This window comes from Dermacentor silvarum, chromosome 1 (assembly GCF_013339745.2).
Source record: "Dermacentor silvarum isolate Dsil-2018 chromosome 1, BIME_Dsil_1.4, whole genome shotgun sequence".
Classification (NCBI taxonomy): Eukaryota; Metazoa; Arthropoda; class Arachnida; order Ixodida; family Ixodidae; genus Dermacentor; species Dermacentor silvarum.
Genome location: NC_051154.1, coordinates 152,634,326 through 152,651,604, shown reverse-complemented (window position 1 = coordinate 152,651,604; position 17,279 = coordinate 152,634,326). Strand labels below are relative to the sequence as shown.

Below are 17,279 nucleotides of genomic sequence, written 5' to 3'. Positions count from 1 at the left end.
TCACGCATCCCGCGCTCGATTCGTGCAGTCAGAAATTTTATTATAGGCCAAAGACCACAGCGCAAGGTCAAGTTCTTCTGCAGGTTGTCAAAAAATGCATACTAGCATTTACGACATACGCTACAACCACCGAAAAATCTTTAAAGGAGACACATGCCACGCACATTCAAGCGCGTAGTGGCTGGCAGACGACATGGGGTGCGATGCACACTATGCGTGATTCAGCCGATGTCCACCAGGCGGCAACTCTGCGCTAATCACTTTTTTCTTTCTGACCTTCGTACCGCTACACTGCATTGTAATCGCAAGTCGAATGCTCAGTGGACAGTTTTATGCAATGACTTCAAGAGTATAATGCCAAAATGCGTTGTTCATACCATTGATCCACATGCAAAATTTACTCCGCTCAAGCTCAGAGTGCGCAGGACGACGTAATCTGAGCAGCATCTCACACCTGAGAAGTAAGAAGGAAGCACCGTTAGTCATCTGTTGCACGACACTCATCTCGCTGAAACGGAGAACTTATATAGCGCTGTAAAAAATAAAGCCAATGTCAGTGCCCCAGTTTATAAAGCTGCTTTAAAATTGATTTGTGGATCGGCCATCGCAAAGGCGCTTTGTTAATTTTCCTTTAATCAGAAACCCCTCTTTACTCGAGCGAACGGCTTCTCTATATGAATCTTGATTAGATCACAACAGGAGTAATGACGATGTTATTGATAGTTCTACAACAACACACAGACGTGAACAACACGCCACAACGAACATCAAATGTGAAGCACATGGTCTGAGATGTCCTTTGTTTACTGTGACGTGCGCTGACAGATCTAGTGCCTTAGCTTCTGAGAACGCTTCGGTGTGTGAAGCCAAACGAATGACAGCAGCAGTCATCACTGGCTTTAGCGCAGTTAAATATGTTGCAAGGATGTTATGCTACTGTAAGTTTCAATTGGAAGCATTCTTTGCCTCTTAGCAGGTACTCCGCCTCATCTACCAGATAAATCTATCCTCTAGCCTATGAAGCACTTTGCGGCGGATAGGTTCTTGTCTCGTCCAATTTGTACATTCTTCAATAAAACGGTAACTGTCCGATGGTGAGATTTCCACCAGCGTCGCTCAGTGCAATAGTACAATGATCTAACCATTAGGCTACAAATTCACGCACATTACGAGTTAATAACAATATCACCACTGTCCTTCTATCGTGCAAGTTAGCCCTTTGAGACAGTTGGCACATTCGTCACGTCGCATAGCATCAATCTTGCTTATAAAAGCGAGAGCGCGCCAATATCACCCATTCTTCCCTAGGAGCAGCTACTCCCTAGTACTACTAACCAATGCGCTGCCTTCGGGCATTTACGTATTTATTTAAAAAAGATTGAAGATAGCAGGATAATGTACGTTTTGTGGTGAAATTGATAAAACCGATAACTAATCTGCTATAAATTCCAACGATGGAAAATTTGTGCGAAGTACAGTTGTTGATGGATGGCAAAGCAGGCTAAATATTATTGGCAATTTAAGGTGATGCTGCTAAGTAAAAAAGTGCGCACAGATTTCTGGCAACATCTGACGACGACGATGACACCAAACCACCACCACCACCACCACCTACAACAACATTATTTTTTTGTTCTAAATTTATGGTACATGCATTATGACAACACAATTTGGATTACTCACAGTAATATGGCTGTATTCCCGGCAGTTCTTGCTGCCAGAGAGAAACCTTGCGCTTAATTTCCCTTACGTCGCAAATGAAAAAAGCTTCATCTTCGTATATCTGGAAGAAATTGCACTCATGATAGTTCAAGGTGGGTGGTACGTGTGCGACTGTATGCGTTCAGAATAAATGAACAACAATCGAGAGGGCAAGTTAAGGCAAAATGTCTTTAGAGGCGAACAAACACACGAACTTCGCGGTGAAGCAAAGAAGCCACGGGGTTGAGTAGCCTCAGCCTCATCTGCAGCTTAAAGCGATGTGAGGCAGGCTGAAGTAGGGATGCAAAATTTAAGGTAAATTTTGAGCGGGAGAAAAAAACACTTTATCAGAAAATTTTGATAATTTTGAGCAAATTTGAAGCTCCAGTACAAATAAAAGTGGGCTCCAATTCGTGCTGTGAAGATGGTTGGCCAGCGAAGCTGTAGTATCACCTGATCCGATAGACCAATGTGACGTAGCCTTGAACTGGGTCCTGCCTAGCCTAACACGACGCCGTTGTGTATATTGTCACGTAGTAGTGATGGAGAAGAAAACGCCTGTCCCCACGTGTCTTCCAGAATGTACAAGAAATTCGCGTCGCTCATACAATCAGATTACATAAGCGTCAGTGACAACAGACAATGGATAGAAACATCGATAACGTTCGAGAAACTTCCGATACTTGCAGGCGTGTCCTGCGCAGAGCGATAACGTTGAACATTTCTTAACCGGTGAAAAGCGGTCACCCGTGAAAGATGAACAAGTACACGTGTCAATATTGACGTTGCTGTTCCCGTCGCCGCTTATCGTGTTCACGTTGCTCTTCGGGAGTCCTAACTATGCGTGGCCTTTCCATAGCGCTACCACAACACAAATGAAATCAGTTGCTAGGCGGGCTCTTCTTTTACATATCAAGGTGTAGTGACGTCACTCCCTGCTACGTGTGCTACAGTTGCCTGCTTCCCGGCTAGTGCAGCTTATGCAACCATAATCTTTGCGGGGAAACGCTTGCGCCGAACGCTATGTGCGAAGGCGAGCTTTCTGTTTTTTTTTTTTTAAGTTCCCCGTACGGCCGGCGCCGCCTCTTCCGCGGATGGATGGATGGATGCTATGAGCGTGCCCTTCGAAACGGTGTTGTGGGTTGCGCCACCAAGCTCTTGTTACTATTTTGCCTAATGTCCTACCTTTATTTTTGATAAACACACAAATACAAAGAATTACAAGCATCAACCTCTTTAAACCATTCCTGGGAACACTGCTTCTGTACGTCTCCGTTGTTTGTGGTCTCCCTACTTTTCTGCCACCAAACCTCCAACCGCCTCTTACTAATCCCTATAACAGACGTGTTTACTTTGCCCCTGCTATCCCTGAACCCAAGGGCTGCAAGGAGGTCAGAGGAGCCTAGACTTTCATCTGGGTAGATTTATTCACACTCTAATAAAACATGTTCCACCGTTTCTCTAGCCTTACCACAGCAAGCACATGCGTCTTCGTCCTTTGTGTACTTCGCTTTATAACTACGCGTTCTAAGGCATCCTGATCGCGCTTCGAAAAGTAAGGAGCTTCCCTTTGAGTTATCATAAATTGTTTCTTTCCTGATTTCGTTTTTTACTTTGAGGTAGTTAGTCATAGCAGGTTTCTTTTCCATTGCCGCCACCCATAACCTTGTCTCAGCCTCCCTCACTTTGCGTTTGACGTTCTTTGTTGCCGTGTTGCTGGTCATACCGGTCGCATATTTGCTGGTAAGCTTCCTAGTTCTTTTCCTCCACTGTGAGTCAATGTAATTTGCCTGTACAAATACCTGAACACGCCCCTCTTGCACCCCATCTAGTCTCTTCCTTTTTCCTCAGTCGTTCTTCAAAATGAATTTTACTCTGAGCCTCCATTACTTCAAAATTTGTCTAGCCCATATCATCCTGCACAGCTTCATTAGTAGTCTTCCCGTGAGCGCCCAATGCGAGGTGTCCCACTGACCTTTGGTTGCCATCGAGTCCTGATTGTACTCCTGACTTCAAGCAAACAACCGCATTCCCAAATGTAAGCCCTGGAGCCATTACACCTTTCCACATACCCCGGAGCACCTCGTACCTATTGTATCCTCATAGCGCTCTGTGTTTCATTATGGCCGCATTTCTCTTCCCTTTTGCTATTATTGTTTTTTCCTTTGTCTCCAGATATCTATCGCCTTCGTTTATCCATATAACAAGGCATTTGTATTCTTTTACCCGAGGTATTTCCTGGCCCTGTATCAACGCTGTCTGTCCACTCTTTTCATTGAATACCAAAAAACCTGATTTTTGAACACCAAAATTTAATCCTAAATTCTCACATTCTTCTCCACAGATATCAGCCAGACGTTGCATATCGCTTTGCTTGTTAGCAAGGAACACAATGTCGTCCGCATAAAGTAAACGTGGAAGCTGCTGCTCAACTATTCTGCCGGCTTGTTTGTATGAGAGGTTAAACCCGATATTGATTCCTTCTAGCGCCCTTTCCATTATTACCACGTACATCATAAACAGCAGCGGGGATAAAGGGCAACCCTGTCACAGTCGCTTGTTGACATCAGCTTTATCCTCGCTCGTCATCCCTTCCCATTCAACGCAAACGGTATTTTCTCGGTAAATCTCCCTCAATAGCTTTATATAGCCGCTGCCTATACCTTTCCCTTCCAGAATATTCCACAAAATGCAGCGATCTACGTTGTCATACGCTCCGGTAATGTCCAGAAAAGTCACATACAGCAGTCTCTTTTCTTCTCTGGATATTTCAATACACTGCGTGAGGACAAATAAGTTATCATCGAGCCGCATACCGATTCTGAAATCATTCTGAAGTTCTCACAACATGCCATTATTATCTGCCCATGCTTGCAGCTTCAATTTAATCGCCTGCATTGCTAACCTGTATATTACCGATGTAATGGTCAGCGGTCGATAAGAGTGAATTCTGTCTTTTCCCCCCTTACCTTTATAAATTAAATTCATTCTACTTTGTCGCCAACTGTCTGGTGTTCGCCTATGTTGTAAGCATTTTGCTACTGCTTTCAACTAAGCCTCCTCACTTTTTGGTCCTAGCTCGTTAATCAGTCTAACGGGAACCTCGTCTAAACCTGTGGCTGTGCGTTTAGGAATTTTCTCTTCAGCTTTCTTCCAGTCTAAATTACTCAGCACCAACTCATTTTCCATCTGGTTCTCGTTAATTCTCTTTTTTTTTCCTCAGAAGCCACCTCGCATATTGCCCTGAAATGATTCGACTTTTATTTACCGAACGTAATTTATTGCCGCGTCCCCTTCCAGTTTGTTTCCATCTTCGTCAAGGATATGTTGCTGTACTGTTCCCAACTTCCTGCCTAATACGTTAATGTGGTCCCTAAATATTCTAGGTGCCCCTTCGTTTTCTCACGTATTTCTGACAACCAATGCTCACTTTCACCAATAATCTTTGTTTGAACTAATATTTGAACAATGTTTTTTTATCCCGCGGTATATTTCCCATTTTCTGTCTATTTCATCCTGTGGCAACATTGCATTTTTTGCCTGTGTGTGTTCTCGTGATGCTTTCTTTCGTTCGTCGATCGCCTCCCGTATCTCTCTGTTCCGCCAGCTTTTCAGCTTCCTTTTTCCTTTCCAACAAGTAGTATGTTGCTTCTCTTTCCTCACTTCTCTCGTCATTACACTTACAAGCTCACTATATACCCACTCCTTGCTTGGCCATTTGTCAAGTTCTTTCTCGACTCTTGTGGCTATATTTGCGGAGGCGAGTGCCATTTGGTGGTGCTGCAAGGAACCCAGCGGCGCACGTGGCGCGCGCTTTCCGCTGTGATTTGTTGAATTGTATGTCGAGGGAGACGAAGAAATCCCGGGATCCTAGTCCTATACAGCTTCGCTGTAATAGGTTATGTTGATTATTCCAGCAATAAAGGATAAGTATAAGGGTGTTTATTGGACGGTACTTAAAGCAGCGCAAGGGCGACAGTCCAAAAAGTGCAGCACGGACTCTCAGCGCGAGCGGCGCTCGAGAGCCGAAGAAAACGACCCACTAGAAGGCGCTGGAGCGGACGGCCCACTTCAAGGCGCTTGAGAGGACGACCCACTTCAGAGTTCCACCACTTCGCTACAATTACCCCGGGTGTGAAAAGAGAGCCGCCCGGCGACTTAACAGGTTGTCACCATGAGTGGGTCATGGTATATCTTGAGGCGCTCCACATTGACGATGTCGCGCCCGTGACGACGCATGTCCGAAGATGGTTAAACGGGTTCGATGAGGTAATTCACTGGGACGTGCGTTCGACGACACGGTAGGGGCCTTCGTATTTGGGCAGTAGTTTCGAAGAGAGTCCAGTTGCGGTGGTAGGGAATGAGAGCCAGACGAGCGGCCCAGGGAAAAACGTGGGTGCAGAAGTGGTGTCACCGCGAATGCTCATCTGCCGCTTTTGTTCATTTGTAATAAAGGACCGGGCAAGGTCGCGACACTCTTCAGCATGTCTGGCTGTGGCAGATATAGGCGTATACTCAGACGTGTCTGGCCTGTATGGAAGGATCGTGTCGATCGTGTGCGACGGGTGGCGGCCGTACAATAAGAAGAACGGTGAGAAGCCAGTAGTACTCTGAGGGGCGGTATTGTAGGCGTAGGTGACGAAGGGCAGAATGGCATCCCAATTTGTCTGGTCGGCGGCGATGTACATGAGAGCATGTCGCCGAGCGTGCGGTTAAATCGCTCTGTGAGACCGTTTGTATGTGGGTGGTAAGCAGTAGCCTTGCGGTTAACGACGTGACACTCTTTGAGAATGGCTTCGACGACTTCCGACAAGAAGACACAGCCTCGATCGCTGAGTAGCTCCTGGGGTGGACCGTGACGCAGTATGAATCGGTGGAGCAGGAAGGTGGCAACATCTCGTGCTGTAGCCGCTGGAAGGGTGGCAGTTTCAGCGTATCGCGTGAGATGGTCAACAGCGACGATGGCCAGCGGTTACCAGCCGACGTCAGAGGAAAAGGTCCGTATAAATTGATGCCAACGCGCCCAAACGGCCGGTTAGAACAAGGTAAAGGTTGTAGACCTGCTGGCGAGAGGTTCGGCGAAGATTTCCGGCGCTGACAATCGAGGCAGGAGCGAACAAATTTCTGCACGTATCGGTACATTCCCCGCCAAAAGTACCGTTGTCGAATTCGGTGGTAAGTTTTGTGTACCCCAGAGTGTGCACAATGCGGATCAGAGTGGAACGATTCGCATATTTTAGAATGGAGACTGCGGGCAACTACAAGTAACCACTGGCGGCCGTCGGCGCTGTATTTGCGTCGGTGAAGTAGCTCGTCGCGAATGACGAAATGTTGGGCTTGACGACGCAATGCGCGAGTGGGTGGTGTTGCCGACGGATCAGTGAGCAAGTCTATCAGCGAGACAATCCATTGGTCCTTGCGCTGTTTTGTAGCGATGGTGTGAATGTCGATGGAAGAAACGGCCAGCTGAGTTCCTGAGCAGAGGGCGTTGTCGTCGGGTAAGGGGGAGCGCGAGAGGGCGTCGGCCTCGGCATGTTGGCGTCCCTTGCGGTAGAGCACGTGGATGTCGTAGTCCTGCAGACGAAGTGCCCAACGGGCGAGACGGCCTGAGGGATCCTTCAATGACGACAGCCAGCATAGTGCATGGCGGTCAGTACCGACATCGAATGGGCGGCCATAAAAATAAGGGCGAAGCTTCGTAAGGGCCAAGATGATCGCCAGGCATTTTTTTTGGAGACGGTGTAGTTGGCCTCGGCTTTAGTAAGCGTACGACTTGGAAACGGCACGACATATTCAGGGAACCCTGGCCTACGCTGCGCAAGAACAACGCCAAGGCCAACACCGGTGGCGTCCGTGTGTACCTCTGTAGGGGCCGTAGGGTCGTAGTGGCGTAGTATGGGCGGAGACGTCAACAAACGACGGAGATTTGCGAACGCGTCCTCGCACACTGACGACCACGAGTCGAGGGACCCCTTACTGCCAAGGAACTTCGTCAGTGGCGATATAATAGTGGCGAAGTTTCGAATAAAACGTCGAAAGTAGGAGCACAGACGTACGAAACTGCGCAGTTCTTTGACGGACGTAGGTCTGGGGAAGTCAGCTACGGCCCGAAGCTTGGCTGGATCTGGGAGAATGCCATCCTTGGACACGACGTAGCCCAGTATTTTCAGTTGCTGTGCTGCAAATCGGCACTTCTTTAGGTTCAACTGTAGGCCGGCGTTGCTCAAACGCGTCAAAACATGCCGGAGGCGTTGAAGATGCGTGGAGAAGTCCGGAGCGAAAACGACGACGTCGTTGAGGTAGCACAAGCATGTGTGCCATTTCAGATTGCGCAAGACGGTATCCATCATGCGCTCAAAGGTCGCGGGCGCATTACACAGTCCGAACGGCATGACGTTCAATTCGTACAAGCCGTCGGGCGTGACGAAGGCTGTCTTCGGTCGAGCCTCCTCAGCGATAGGGACTTCCCAGTACCCTGAGCGCAAATCGAGCGATGAAAAGAATTCAGCTCCTTGGAGGCTGTCAATCGCGTCGTCTATTCGTGGCAGCGGATAGACGTCCGTGCGGGTTATCTTGTTGAGCCGTCGGTAGTCCACACAGAACCGTACGGAACCGTCCTTCTTCGCAACAAGAACGACTGGAGACGCCCAAGGACTGTTTGATGGTCGAATAACATCCCGTCGAAGCATGTCGTCGACTTGCTCGTTAATTACACGACGCTCTGCAGGAGAGACGCGATATGGACGTTGCCGCAGTGGCGGTTTGGAGCCAGTGTCGATGCCATGCGCGACAGTGGACGTGCGGCCCAGGGAAGTCTGCGCGACATCGAAAGATGGGCGAAATTCTTCCAACAGGCACAGAAGCTGTGAACGCTGGACCGGCGTAAGGTTTTCATCAATGGAGGAGCCAAATACATCTTCGGGCGATGAATCCGACTTCGAAACAGCACTGAGCGTACAGGAGCTGGGCCAGTGCGTGTCATCGGGTGCGTCGACAACTTGTGCGTCTTCGAGGGGTTCCACTCTGCCGAGACATTCCCCTAACAAAAATAGCGCTGTCACCGTGAGTGATTTGCACTGTCGCAAAGGGCACCAACAATCCTTTCTTTGTGCAAACGCGGTCAGATGGCGAAAGGAGTGCAATTGTGGGGCAGAGACCATCGTAGTACACTGACACAGCCGCTGACGCGTTCGGAGGCACTTGGGTATCGTCTGTGACGAGTATCTTGTTCGAAAGCGATGGTCTGTCTGCCGGCGTCATCTCTGAGAACGGCGAGAGTTCTATTTCGGCGGGTGTGCAATGAATGACGGCGTTATGGCGGGAGAGAAAATCCCATCCCAGGATGATGTCAGGCGAGCATGCAGGAATGATGATGAATTCGACGGCATACATGGCGTCCCGAATGACGACACGAGTTGTGCATACTGCTGTTGGGTGAATACTTTGGGCGCTAGCCGTACGAAGGGATAGCTCCGAAAGTTGCGCGTCGTCACTTTTCCAGGAAACGGCTAAGTTTGGCGTCCATAACGGATACGGCGGCTCCAGTGTCTATAAGGGCAGATGCGCGAACACCGTCTACAAACACGTCTATTATGTTCGATGGTCTCTGCTGAGGGCTTTCACTGTTCGATAGCGTCGCAGCCCTTGCCTCGTGGACTGCGACGACTAGTTTTCGCGATCTCGTGCGACCTGACGTGGCCGCATCGGCGACAATGAGCGACGTCGTGGAGACGGCGAACGGCGGGTAGAAGGAGCTGGGCGTAAGGTCGGTGACACAGGCGGTGGTGGTTCGTAATTAGGGCGGCTGGACTGGCTCATGACGGGTGATGCGACTCGAGGTGACTGCACGCGATTGCAAAAGCGTGCAACATGGTTGGCGTAACCACACGCAAAGCATATGGGACGGTTGTCGGAAGTGCGCCAACGGTTTGCCGGAGAGGGTCCCACCCTTGGCTCAGGACGTGATGGACGTAGCGGCTGCTGATATGGCTGCATGGTGGGCTGCAGACGGAGCCTAGTGACATCGACGTACGTAGGCGGCACATCCGCTTCGTACGACTGAGGTCCAGCGACGGCTTCGGCGTAACTAAACGGAGCAGCCGCAGAGATTGGTTGGGCTGGCCTGGCGACAACTTGAGCGTAGCTAAGTGGCGCCGGTGCCAGAGGGCGCCGGGGATATTCGGGCATGACTTCGGCGATTTCCTGTTCAATCACTCGGCGGAGGGGAGGCGGGAGTGTGGTTGATGGCTGTTCCACATGGTGTGGGTGAGCAAAGGGCAGCAGAGAGAGCTGGCGTGCAATTTCTTCGCGCACAAATGTCTTCATTTCTGCCAGCAAGGTGGTGTGGTCAGAAACGGTTGACAAGCCAGCGAGATCTGCGTCCCGGGCTGGCGGCCGACGGGTCAACGACCGCTGCCGGCGTAGCTCCTCATAACTCTGGCACAGAGTTATTAGCTCTGCCACCGTGCGAGGATTTTTGGTGAGGAGCATGGTGAAGGCGTCGTCGTCGATGCGTTTCATGACATTTTTGATCTTATCCAACTCGGATATGGTCGCATTTGTTTTCTTGCACAAGTCCAGAATGTCCTCTATGTAACTAGTGAAAGATTCCCCGGCCTGCTGAGCTCGTTCGCGCAAACGCTGTTTTGCTTGCAGCTTACGAACAGCAGGGCGGCCAAACACGTCGATAATGGCAGTCTTGAAAGCGGACCAGGTCGGGAAATCGGATTCGTGGTTGTTGTACCACAGACTTGCTACTCCCACCAGGTAAAAGACCAAGTTGCTCAATTTTCCTACCTCGTCCCATTTGTTGGGTACACTCATGCGCTCGTAGATATCGAGCCAGTCATCCATGTCGGTGCCATCCGCGCCAGTGAAGATAGGTGGGTCCCGTTGACGAGGGACACCGGGACAGGTGGGTGGTGCGGGAGGAGGCGTTTGCTGGGGGGGTCTTGCGGCATGGCAGATGGTAGTGCACGGGATCGAAGCTCCAGGGGCATCAAAGGGGTTTCGGAGCGGTTTTGAGGGTACAGCACTCTCCACCAATTTATAAGGGTGTTTATTGGACGGCACTTAAAGCAGCGCAAGGGCGAGAGTCCAAAAAGCGCAGTTACGGACTCTCAGCACGAGCGGCGCTCGAGAGCCGAAGAAAACGACCCACTAGAAGGCGCTGGAGCGGACGACCCACTTCAGAGTTCCAACGCTTCGCTACAAAAGCAATATATGATAGCTCAAATACGATATAATCCTGGGAGTCCTTACTACACAATCCGGACAGCAAGACTCAACAGGAAATCGTCAGCCAAGCTCTAGCTGCCGCTGAGTCCTTCGGGATCCCGGCCGACGGATAGAGGCACTGCGGAGGAAGACCATCTTCTGCGGCGTTAATTGACTGGTGGAAATAATTTTTCACTCTCTCTCCTTAAATACATGCCATAATTACGCGAACAACTACAAACAATGGAATGAACACCTTGTTCTCTTCTGCGAAAGATTGATAAAGTGATAACTGAGAAAAGTTCACTCAGTGTAGAGATAGCATTGTAGCATTGTAGATAGCATAGTAGAGATCAGCATTTAGAATTGATTACGGCAGCTTCCATATTGAAATTTCATTATATGTAGAGTTTTTGAACACGTTTACTTGTGAGCCTTACTCGTGAGCCTGTTGCTAAGCTTCTTATGAATATTTACAAACAACCAGTTTCAGTCACAGCTGGGAGTCTGGCGATCGAAGGTATCCGCAGGTGCCTAGAATCTACAGGTATCAGCGGTTGATTAGTGCAAACGCCGCCACCAGGGCGACGGTTCCACGTGCTTTGCTGTGTCCCAGACGTCAGTCATGAACCAAAACTCAGAGGGCGTTCTGTTTTACGCTACGCTTCAAGGCTACGCTATATTTTCAAAATGAAACTGAAAGCATATAATGAAGACGCTCCAAAATTAAGCTTCCGTTTTCTGTGAATCGTCGTCGCTTCTAAATATGTATGCTGCACAGCAAGCAAATAGCAAGTGTACCTGTATCTGAAAATCTTAATGTTTTTTTTTGCTTTCTCTGTGCTGAAAAAACGAAAAAGAACCACGTTTTATTAAGAAACTCGTTTTATTTATGAGCAGTTTTTACTTTCTTCGGCCATTGGCCCCTTAGGGGATTCTTGACTAATTTCTAAAATCCTTTAAATAGCTATCTGTGTAAAGGCATTTAATTTGCCTGCGTACATATAAAGATATTTTTGCGCAAAAGGGACACCACTGAGAAAAAGAAAATTCCTCTCAATTTCATGTGACAGGGCACCGCACTGTTTTGTTGCTGCGTCAACAAATAAAGAAAAAGTGCAACTGGCTACGTTACTTCGGTATATCCAAATTGGCATTGTGCTGGTCCAGTCGCAGTGGCAGTACTGACTAATGGTATGACGATTACAAAATATGTAGAGACGAATCACGTGAGTGACTTTTCTATATTTTGCAAGCTCATTGAGGCTAAAATCCTCATAATTTGAGCATTAACATACAAAAAATGCATCAACTAAAATTTATATTTCACTTGCGTGCAGCACAAGGAAAAAAATGAGACGTATATAGTCTTTGAGGATACTCTGTTCTTTCTTTGGGCCTTTATGTTTGATGTATTTTTGTCTTACTGGATGAAATACGGGATGAAATACAACAGTCAACATAGCTCCATTTAAAACATAAACATATCTATTAGAAACGTACCTTCTGCTCAATTACTGTTCGCGCAACATCCGCGACATCCTCGTCCACGAACAGCGATGGAATTCCACTTTCTACCTGGCACATCCTCTTCTGCAGACAAAAAGAAATTTAGACACATTTTTATAGCCGAAAGACTGAAAACATTAAATGTCATTTAAAGTGAAATAGATTACTTACGAGCATCTCAAGGCACAGCACTCGTTGACGAGCTTCGGAAGTTCGAATGGTTGCACGAAAGTTGAAAGCCATCAAGCAGCTCTTATAGATATACTAACGCGCAAAAGGCAATCTTATCGTTACTTTATCTTATCAAAGCACTCCTCCTCGAACAGGCTTTCCCGTGAGTTTTTGGGGTCAACCTGGCACTCGTAAAAATATATTCGAAGACTGGTTCGATCGATCCCCACTCAGGTCAAGAAGGAAACACTCCAAACCTAATCCAAAAACAACAGCAAAGCTTTGCCTTAGCTGAGTATGGATTACTTGGGGGGCAGCCTGCGCACATTAGAAAGCACAGCTCTATTGTAAATACGGAATATACATCAAAGACTTTCATTCCTTGAGCTAAGACACGTACTTGGCCCATTGACTTCCGTTGGCACTGCGTCCCACGCCATTAGCGTACTTTTAAGGCGAAATCCTTAAGTGGCTCGCTGCGCGATTGCCTTGAAAGAAATGCAGCGTCTAGTCGAGTGGTGTATATATATAAAAACACGTGACCTTCTCTGAGCGAGCGGTGGGTGGAGAGAGGAACGAGCGGCGCGTGCACACAGAAAAAATTGACCAACGAATACGATACTCCCTAATGCGAAATTTCAGCGCAGCTCTTTACGTGTTTTCATATTGAGATATATTGAGGCAAATAATTTGAAAGACATGTAAAAGAGTCGGCAATAGTGGTATATCTGATCTGCGGATCAAACGCGTCCGCTTTTATGCATGACTCGTCGAAAGTTTCACGGTAATCGCTGGGGCCGCTTGGCTTCCAGAAAGTACTTCACAATTCGCGTCGCGCATACAATTACATTACAAAACAATCGCAAATCATGACAATCGAAACAAGCGCAAACGAGACCAAACAAATCTAACCAAACGAGCGCGAGCGAGAGCCGCCGCTAGCAGACGATAGTATGAAACGAGCGGTCCGGCTGAAACCAGATACGAGTACGCATCAAGCGGTCGGGCGGGTCCGCATGAAACCAGCTTACCGTACGCACGTCACTGAAGGGGCCGCTCTCATTGGTCTCCGCCGTTCGTGGCTCGCGTCTTTCATCTGCCACTCCGCATTCGCTCTTTCATCTTTCGCTGTTGTGCTCGTTCGCTCGGTTACGCCGCCGCCGACGTTCGCCGCAGGAACGGGCTATTAAGAGCTGCGCTCTAAAAAAACAAAAATGGGTGTTGTGTCGCTGACGTCTCGCGGTGGCGGCGGCGCTTGTGGCTCCAGTCGACTGCGAAGCTAGAGAGAGACGGTGACGGAGGACGGTCGCCCGGGACCAAGCGGATTGTGCAATAGGCCTCGGAAGTACGCTACAGCCTCGGATACTCGTCAAGCGATAAACGAGGTGCGACGGGCGAAGCGGCGGGAACAAGGCGTTCGACCGCGAGTGCTGCTTTCCCCTGCTGAGAGGATGCAACGTAAAACCGAAGAGAAATGTCGTTGGCGCTAGTCTTACCCCGCTATACGAGCGCGCGATGCCGCAACTAAGCGTCGAAAACGAGCCGCAGAAGCCCAACTGCGGAAGCAGCATCGCGACGATGCTAGACGGCGCATTACCAAGTCTGCAGCAGGCTTTCGCCTTCACGTGTTACAGGAGTGTAACATGCTGCCGAACTTTTTAACGCTTCTTCTGAGAAACACAAGGTCTCAATGAGATACTTTGATTAGTTTGAATGTTGCCTGTTGTGGTGTAATTTGTGTAAGTTGTGAGTGTGTGGCGTGTGCCTTACCTGTAATTTCATTTCTGACCATTCTCCAGTGGCATGCCAGGTGTCCCGCCAGGTAAACCTCTCGAGGATTCATAAATGAGCTCCCCCCTTTCTCGTGAGGGCACTTCGTAGAGCATAAATAATGTAAAGAGCTCTATTCTCTTCTGCTGTAATGGAGCCGGTGCGCTGATGATCCGTGCGAACAATCACGAATCTCTGGGGCCTTCGTTTTCTTCAGCAATTACTAAATTTCACAACAAAAGGAAGATACTGCGCACCCGTGCCGTAGCCGAGCTCTTTCAAAAGCGCATTGCAACTAGCCGCAGTAGCGTCGTTCCAACTAGAAATATTAATCTTACTGTTGCTAGGCTTTATTAACCCATGCAACGTAAATAGAAATCGCAAGCTGTTAAATGTGTTTTTGATGTTTTTTTAGGGGGTCTCTCGAAGCACTCGTGCTTTCTGTAACGTTTCCCTGTATACCGACTCTATATAGAACAGCTGCTTTACACAAAAGCATGCCAGTAAGTTTCCGCATAATTCAGAATAGAATACGTGTTCTGTTTATATTATCAGGCTTTGATGATTTGTGCAAAATAGGGCTTCTATAATAATTTCAGCTTTTGTTTGCGAAGCGGACCACTCAAAATGCGTCGCCTGCACAAGAGGCTGCCTTAACCTTGCCATTTCTTATACACAATGTAAAGAAAGGAATCACTTGGTACATGCTCTTCACGGAGATGGAAGGGGCTGCGGTAGAGCTTTTGCAAGTGAGCGCTGTTATGAAGTTTCCGTTCCCGCTCAGCGGCATCAATAGAAGTGTGTTGTGCAAAACACAGGGGCATTTGGTAACAGTCGCTGTTCATTACAGCTCAAATTCTCACTTCCCGCGGAGTTCACAAACTGCACTGCATTCGCTACGCTTCGAATGAAAATGAAAGCTATCTACCCGGCATGGTGACTAGTATTCCGACAAAGCTATAATCCTTGATGTATGAGTATATACGCGGGGCTCATCGCCTGATAGGCACCATGATATCTGTTGGCAAACATTACACCCGGGCAGGTCTATGACAGATATGCTTACTTTTATCGCTGACAGGCTGAAAAAAATTAAAATGATTAGGTGCTTCAGTGTATATCAGCGTGGCATATATGCAAAATTAATCGACAAATGATTATTGCACATTCTGCTGCAATGCTGCTCTTTACCCGGGCAGAGAGTGATTTTATTTATACAACGAAAGCTATTATGGGCTTTTAACTAATATGGATATGTCAGGAGTAGAGGTCACCATAATCGTCAATTTTCGTACCACTCTGTACAAGTTTTTCTTCAGATAAAGCCACAGCGTTTTCCACGGCAGTACGTATAAGTAGGCCCCGTACAAACGTGACTACGGCAGAACCACACCTGTTTTTAAGAAATTACGTACGATTAGCGCGTCATCAACGTTCAATCACTCTAGAAGTATTACAGAGTATGTCTGAGGCTATAGTGTTCTGCACGTTTCCTTTAGTCAAAGCATTTCATATGCAACGCATGTGGAGAGTAAACCCTAAGCATTGATAATGTTTATTTTGTAGAAGTAGGCGAATATTCGAAGTTTCGAGTATGAATCGAATATTACACACTAACTATTCGCATTCGAAAATTAACAATTTGGTATTTTTGAATACTCAAACTGGCCAAATATTTCATACCAACCGAGCAATGAAATCTGGTTACTGTTTTCCGCCTGCTAAACAGAGTATCGCAAACTATTGGATGTGAAACAACGCCAAATTTTTCGAAGCCGTGCGGAAACAAAATGGGTAAAACAAGGTTTCTTTGCGGTTTTCGAGGCGGAAGCTTATACATAATTTTCGCTAGCTTGTAACCTGTCCTTTAGTATTTTTGGCAATCAGCTACAGATGTCATGTAGCAGTGTTATCTTTTACGCTACAACCTGTGATGCTTTCCTTGCAACAGGCCCTTTTAGATGTGTCTACGGCACGCAAGTCCTTCATCAGCTTTTCTTTTTCTTCTTCCACAACTTCTGACATTTTCCCGTTAACCATTTATTTGATGTTCTTGGAAAGCTAGTCATAAAGCAGCCATTCAGTATTGGAAAGCTTGTTTTAAACAAGGCTCTGAATATGTTGAGGGAATATTCGCTCAGTTTTTTTTAATTGCAATTAGTAATATTGTTTTTAAAAGTGAACCTTTGCCACATATTCTTAGCCGTGTTTCTTGCGCTAGGTAGTACAGACATGTATACATAATTACACCAAAATAAATATTCCTGTGGTAAATATAAATGTCTACGTTTGACTATTCGATATTCCATTCTAGTTTAGATACTTACATATTTTTTCTGTGACCTTCCGTTAAGATTTGAGGTGAAAGTTGTTCGTGCACGCATGTTTGTATATATGTCCGCAAGCTGCGGTCTACTAAAAAAATGTTTAGAATGCAGCACCAATGGCGTGTTTCCTCTCGTGTCCTAGGGCGTCCACATTTTGCCCTTAGAGTGTGCCACAACGGCGATAGAAATGGCAAGAGGGGATGTAGAGGAGGTTTTCTCCAACGTATCGCCGTTGTCGGGCTATTTCGCTAATGTCCGAATTGACCATGATTCGCTCTCATTCGCTTTGGGTCTCTGTGGAGGGCGGTCACGTGCTCTCTAAATCACAGTGAAACCTGACAGTGGCCTAAATAGCACCCCGGGTGAGCTCTCTCTCTTTCTCCTTTCCCAAGCGTATCACCCCTGAAGGAAGCCGAACGCCAGGCCGGGGTACGCTTGTACCCTTTTGAACCAGTGGGTGCCCGGCGGCGGTGAGAATCGAACCCACAGCCTCCCGCAGCCGAGGCGGGCGTTCTACCACTAGGCCACGGCTGCCAGTGGCCTAAACCTGACAGTGGCCTAAATAGCACACCGGGTGAGCTCTCT

General features: G+C 47.7%; 1 long non-coding RNA gene across 1 annotated transcript; it reads right to left on the bottom strand.

Moving 5' to 3' along the window:
* Positions 1 to 381: 381 nt before the first annotated feature.
* LOC125940458 (uncharacterized) lies at positions 382 to 12,499 on the bottom strand. Its single transcript, XR_007463677.1, has 3 exons — positions 12,421 to 12,499; positions 1,684 to 1,783; positions 382 to 454 (listed from the first exon to the last, which is right to left on the bottom strand). It is a non-coding gene; the product is annotated as an uncharacterized LOC125940458 (long non-coding RNA).
* Between the last annotated feature and the right edge of the window lie 4,780 nt (positions 12,500 to 17,279).